The sequence below is a fragment of the Carassius gibelio genome, chromosome B5 (genome assembly GCF_023724105.1).
Source record: "Carassius gibelio isolate Cgi1373 ecotype wild population from Czech Republic chromosome B5, carGib1.2-hapl.c, whole genome shotgun sequence".
Classification (NCBI taxonomy): domain Eukaryota; kingdom Metazoa; phylum Chordata; class Actinopteri; order Cypriniformes; family Cyprinidae; genus Carassius; species Carassius gibelio.
Window position 1 is genome coordinate 3,205,358 of NC_068400.1, and position 6,982 is coordinate 3,212,339.

Sequence of the window (6,982 nt, forward strand, 5' to 3'; positions counted from 1 at the left end):
AAGTTAAATACACGTGAAATACAAGTGAAGTATGCCTTAAAAATCAGTTTGAACAGGTCAGTGTAATTGGCTGCTGAGGACTTGGGTCAAACCACTTCTGTGTGCTTAGAGGGGTGTACCATTCATAGACAGGCAACCACCATTTAACATGCTATAGATCAGCTTATTCAGCCTTATTATTTAGTCTTTTTTCTTTTCTGTTTTGTATAGCCTATAAAAATAATATATTTAAGTTTCAGTTTTATGAAATATTTATTTTAAATATTAATTAAAATTTTGTGGTGATAGTATAACGTTTATAAAAGTTACAGTATTTTGTAATGAAACAGAACTTTTTGTTTAGCTCTTGACTCACCGAAGTATACTATATATAGTGTCCCTTCTTTAATTTTTCAGTAGTGTGATAACTTAAAATATGTTGTCAGTACTATTAAAATAAGATTAAATTGAATAGTATTTAGGAGATTATGGTTTTTGCATGACTTATTTCGCATTCAGCTAGACAACCCTGTCGTAGCTGTTATCATAGCCTAGGCTTTTTATTAAAAAAGAAAACAGCAAGGGACCATGGAAAAAGACTGAAATAAGGTGTATTTTTTATGGTATTATTATTTTTTATTTTTTTGCTGCGGGGCAACTCAAGAATGTTGGGCACACAAGTACTGTGGCTCTTTTGCCCCATGGCCAAGATGGCCAAGCCAACATCAAAGTTAGTTCACTAACTTTTAATTCTAGTTATGTTGGCTTGGCAACAAGCCAACATACTGTTATGCTATTTAAACTTCTTCTTCTTCTTTTTCTTATTATTATTTTTCTGACAGAAATTCTGAACGCTACTCCTCCTAGGGCTTTAAAGCCACAAGCCCCAAACTCGGCAGACACCTGCGGGATAGAGCGGTGCTGGTTGCTATATCTTTTCAGACGGATCAGACTTAAAGTTTTTTTTTTATTAATTTTTAAATGTCAAAATACATTACCCATAGACTTACATTATCTGAGAAAAAATGCGCCCCTAGTTGCAATACCCAAAATTAAGGGAGGAGTCGGCCGGGTTTCGTTTCACTTTTAAACCGGTTAAAAATACCAAGTAAATAATACAATTTCCCTCAAGCTGACAAGCTAAACCAACATATCTGATTATTACAGGGGTCAGGGCTCATTAATAATTTATTTCTGGGCAGAGAGCAGTCAGAAAGATGAGAGAAGAATCACTGCTGCTGTCTCCACGGAGCTCACAACGAGCGAATTCATTCTTATTTAAGACCTGTTAAAACGGCGATTGCACGCAATCCACACATTAGAACACACCAAGAGCTAAATTCAGATGTTTCTGAACTGTTTAAAGTAATAACATGATATATTCGCGGCAGCGCAACTGCCCGCGAGCTCGCGATGTATTTCTCTGAACACTTGAAGAGAATTTACAGCCTGTCACATTAAAACACTGCAGCGAAACGGCACAAAACAATTAGAAGAATATATTATACACATGAAAATGAGTGTTTATATGTGATTGTGAGATTTTATCTGTCAGGCTGAACCTCACATCAATTGTTATCCATCGTCACAACATGGTAAAGTCATTTATATTAGTGATCGACCGATGTATCGGTTTACCGATATTTTTCCCGATATTTAAGCATTTTTCCATAATCGGGTATCGGTTTTGTAATATCGGATTCGCCGATTTACGGCGCCATCTTGTGGCCGTTTTGAGATTTCCGCCATTGCAGCCCGGGCGTCTGAGGTGATCAGTCAACAACAACTCAGTGCACAGGTAAAGTATATTTTCTACTTGGTTTGCTTTAATTAATCAACTTTATTTAACATAACAGACATGCACAAATGAGATCTGAGACATAAATTCCTGATATAGTTAATTTATGCAGCTTGTTTCTAAACAATTGAGACGAACTCATCGAGTTACGTGTTCGTCATGTCCTGCTCCAATAAAGACGTATCTTTAAATGAATTAAATAAAACAGACATGAATGAGTGCATGTTGAAAATAAAAAAAATGTTTTTTTTATTCTTTTATTATGTGTTTTATGTTCTGTCGCTGTTATTCTGTTGTACTGCGGAGCTTCTGTCACGAAAACAAATTCCTCGTACGCTATGTGTAAACATACCTGGCAATAAAGCTCATTCTGATTCTGATTCTGAAAAGCGTTGAATTTAATTCTCTATCTGTTGTATTTGCTCACCATTAGTCTAGAAGAGAAAGTTTGTTCATATTGCTTAGCAACTGACGGATGATCTGGAGGCTTAAGCACGGCCTCTGAATGAAACTTTTGACAAGATTATCTTGTTTAAACACCCTAGATTATATTTTAATTTACTACATAACAAATATTTCGCTAATACACATATAAATATAGCCTACCGCTTTGTGGAAATTAATTATTTATTATCTCCATGCGCGATCGCGGTTGATTAAGTTATAATCAAACAGCACTTTGTCAGTTGGCATTTCATGATTAAACATTAGATTAAATTTAGATCATAAAATGCCAACTGACAAGTGCTGTTTAACTTTATATAGTCTCGGGAAAAAAAGTTCGTTCATATTGCTCAGCACCTGGGTTGATGATCAGGAAGCCTCAAGCAATGCCACTGAATGAAACTTTTGACAAGATTATCTTGTTTAAACACACTAGATTATATTATCATTTACTACATAACAATTATTTCGCTAATACACATATACATATACCGCTTTGTGGAAATTAATTATTTATTATCTCCATGCGCGATCGCGGTTGATTAAATTATAGTCAAACAGCACTTTGTCAGTTGGCATTTCATGATCTAACGTTAGATTGAATCTAGATCATAAAATGCCAACTGACAAGTGCTGTTTAATTTTATATAGTCTCGGGATAAAAGTTCGTTCATATTGCTCAGCACCTGACTGGGTTGATGATCAGGAAGCCTCATGCAAGGCCACTGCATGAAATTTTTGAAGGAATCCCAGATAGCAAACAGTCATTGAAACTATGCTGAATCAACATCCCGTTGTCAACATTAAGTCATTGAATCAACATCGAACTCTGATGTTGATTCAACATCATTTTGCACCCTGATTTAATATTGAAACAATGTTGAAATTCTGTCCATAGATCAACGGAATTTCAATGCTATTTCAATTATCAGGAATATTGAAACAATGTTGAAATTTCAACTGAACCAAGGATCAACGTGATTTCAATGGAATTTCAATCGTTTTAAAATGTTAATTTTAAATGTAATGCCATAAATTGAATAGCCTGCTTTATCTACAGCCAGGATGTAAAAAATTAATGGAACATTTAAAATCTTGTATAAAACACAGAACACACCACACTATTTAAAATCAAATTCATGTTTATTAGCTTCTCTACTCTTTATTTACATTTCATTGTCATCTGATGCCTGCATAAGTTGTCGTCCAGTCCCTCCTGCCCAGTCTGGCGAATAGCGCAGCCACTTTTGGGTGAAAATTGGGTGATGGTAGCTGTCCCCATCTGCTGAGTAAGAGCATCTAAAACAGAAAATAAAATCACAATGCAAAACAAATATAGCATTTAAGTTAAACAGAACATATATTTGAACAAATTCAGTAGCCTAGGCCTATGATTTTTCAATGATCAGATAAGGCAATAAGTCCTTGTGTTGTAGGCTAGATCATATTTCCCCTATATTCAAAGCACTTTTCAAAACTGCCTGTTCATGGATGTATTCGAATTAAAGGGAGGCAAAAAGGATTAGCTTGCAGTGACCTCTTTCATAAGGAAAATGTATGAGGCCAATTGACTCAAAAATGTTTATGTTTATTATTTTATTGGTTCAGAAGTAGTTGTTAACTCCACAAATTTAATATAAATAACTGGATACTTATTAAATAGTTAATGTAGATTAGAGTTACCATAGACAAAAGATGTTTTGACAAAATAATCATAGACAAAAACCATTGCATTCAGTTTTTGACGAGGTTTTGGGCTGGAAAACCAATTGCAAGTGGTGCAAGTTGTTTGCAGAAATAAAATAAAATGAAATCAAAAATGTTGTTTTGCTTACTTGGTGTGCAATAGTGATCTGTAAAAGAACAGAAAAGAAAAAAATATCTGTTAAAAACAGCAATTAAAATTCACAATCATACAGGGTGACTGTACTTTATACATATGTACTCCGGTAACCAATCTGTTATTAAAAATTTAAAAATAAAGAATATAAACGACATAATATACAAATTAAATATACAGTGGTTTATTCTTTTCAGCTACAGTTGATGTAATAGTAGCATTCAAGAAATAAATGTAAAATATAAAAAGCGAAATACACTTTAATGTAGGCATATAAAATATACAATTCTCATTAAAGCTAATGAATTACGCCCCATTAACTGGACTCCCCCGGCCTCTCAGATCACCATAAATGTTAAAGGGATTTGAATGCTAAAATATGCTATTTTTTATGCTGCACTTTCTTCCTATAGTGAATATCAAGCTACAATATATCTGTTTGTCAGCTCAAAAGTTTCAGTGGTAGAACTTTTGCCTGGCGTGTCAGAGGTCCGGGTTTGGGTATTAAAATGAAGTACAATAGTTGTGCAAGTACAATGCTGTATCACTTGCGACGCAAACATCCAAAAGCAAATGAAAGCCGATGAGTACAACTGATGAGTAGTTTACACTTTAGATTAGGGGGTGCAGAAAGCTTAGTAAATTATTTATAATGTTTATTGAGATAATAGTACAATGTTGACATTTCAATGATTTATAAGTGATTAATAATATATTAACTAGTAACTATTAACCATTAAGGATTTTGTTTGATTCAGTTGTTTACTGAAGGCCCTGACTGAAACCCCAGGGTACTCAGGGTACTTACTGTCTGACAGCAGGTTCACTCAGACTCTGCTCATCATCACTGAAGAGTCCAGGAACAAAACAAGCAATCTGACACAGAGACAACAATATTTACTCTGCAGTTCCAGGTTCATTAGAAGGAAACAAGATAAAGCAGAGGTAAAATGCAGATAAAAGACAGAATAATATATATAACAACAATAATAACATATGTAATATACAAATTCTACTACTAATAATATAATCTTAAAATAACAGAATCTATATTTTTAATTTTAGGATGAGTGTGACTTACGTTTTGATGTCAGGGACTTCTTAAATTTGGCGAAATATATTCTGAAAAAGGCATATTAATGTATTTCATGAGCTTCTTTCATGAGCTTCTTTTCATGAGTTCACCTGTATTTCTAAGTCAGTATCTCCCTTCAGCCACATTTCTGAAGGGAGATACTGACTTAGAAATACAGATTTACTGAAGAAGCTCATGAAATACATTAATATGCCTTTTTCAGAATATATTTCGCCAATTTTCTTTTCAAAAATCTTGGAGTTTAACTTTGTTCTGTATAGTTTCTTTCTGTCCACCTGAAATCACAGAACAATTTGTATTAATATCTGTTTATCATGAAATATCAAAACTCATGTGAACTTGTTTTCAGCCGATTAACGTTACACTCTCAGTGTAAGTGACGTCATCGATTCAGTAAATCAGCCTTTTCTAAAAAAAAAAAAAAACACTGACAAATCACCAGCAAAACATTCAGAGCCATCAAAATATCTCATACACACACGACGATTTGATGAAAAGCCCAGAGTTTCATCAAAAAGAGCTCAAAATTAGCCTAACATTACCTGAAAACTGCTAAGATAGATGCTAACGGACTTTTTCGAAGACACTAAACCATTTCTATAAAATAAATTTAATTGAAACATGTCAATAACAAGTAAGAAACGTGTCAGAAACATTTGTATATCATATTTGTGTGATTTTAGCGACTAAACTTACCTAAAACAGCGTAAACCGCAGCGAGAGACGGAGATTACTGCTTGCCAGTAACGTTTTTTGTGTTGACTCCCCGTTTCCATGGCAACTCTGCTCCTCGCGCAGAACTCACCGCACACACAGCATTCACACAAACAAACATCTAGAGTTAAAACATTACATTTATAATGTACAGCCTCATTCAATAATCACTCACTATAGTAAGATTAATATAGTAGAATATAGTAGATTCTTTCTGGCAGCCTGTAAAAGAGTGAAAAACACGACGATAAAGCAGTCAGGACTTCTCTTTAATAAACTGCTTTTACATTTTCCCTCCGAGAAACTGCTGGACACGAAAGGCTTTAATATTAATTTACCGTTACCGTTGTCTAAACAAGTTAACGGTAACATTATTTGAAAATGAGCCAGTCTCTTCAGCTGCCCACAGACTGTATAAAAACACACCGCGTGCCTGTGCTGTCTGGGTTCATATCGAACATTAAGCAAGCTTACCTGTACTTGTGCCAAGGGTCCAGAAATGAGCTGTGTCCGGTGCAGTACGTTGGGTATAACCACCCGTTGATCTCCCGGTCAACCAAAAATCGATGGATTTTCAATCATATTTCCCGGTCAACTATATTTCGATGCATTTTCTATCATATTTCCCGGTCAACTATATTTCGATGCATTTTCTATCATATTTCCCGGTCAACGATATTTCGATGACTTTTCAACAACCGCATCGTTTCTCTGTCCACTATAAATCAATTACTTTTCAACACATTCAGGGATCACCCGGTAACCAAATATCAATGCTTAATCAATCCTAAAGATAACTATGGATCAATGTTGTTCCAATATTGTTGCCATCAACATTAATAACATAAGGTTTTCATCGATATGATAATGGTGATTCAACATTTATTTTGCATTGAAATTTCAATATCAACCATAATGATGATTCAGATGGAAAAACAATGTTTATTCAATGTTGGCTTGCTGTCTGGCAAGCAGGCTTACAGGGCAGAATGCTGAAAGACTCTGTTTTCTACACTAAAACCTAGTTCTGCTTAACTGGGAGTATTAAGTTACACTACTAAATAGCTATGCACTCCTAAATAGCCCTCCCGCCCCCACCAATATGTTAGAA

General features: G+C 34.6%; 1 long non-coding RNA gene across 2 annotated transcripts; it reads right to left on the bottom strand.

Moving 5' to 3' along the window:
- Window positions 1-3,345: 3,345 nt before the first annotated feature.
- LOC127957862 (uncharacterized) lies at window positions 3,346-6,767 on the bottom strand. Of its 2 annotated transcripts, XR_008153874.1 has the most exons (5): window positions 5,854-6,767; window positions 5,143-5,754; window positions 4,870-4,937; window positions 4,057-4,074; window positions 3,346-3,520 (listed from the first exon to the last, which is right to left on the bottom strand). It is a non-coding gene; the product is annotated as an uncharacterized LOC127957862 (long non-coding RNA). The 2 variants fall into 2 exon arrangements; XR_008153873.1 differs by having other exon boundaries at window positions 5,143-6,750.
- Between the last annotated feature and the right edge of the window lie 215 nt (window positions 6,768-6,982).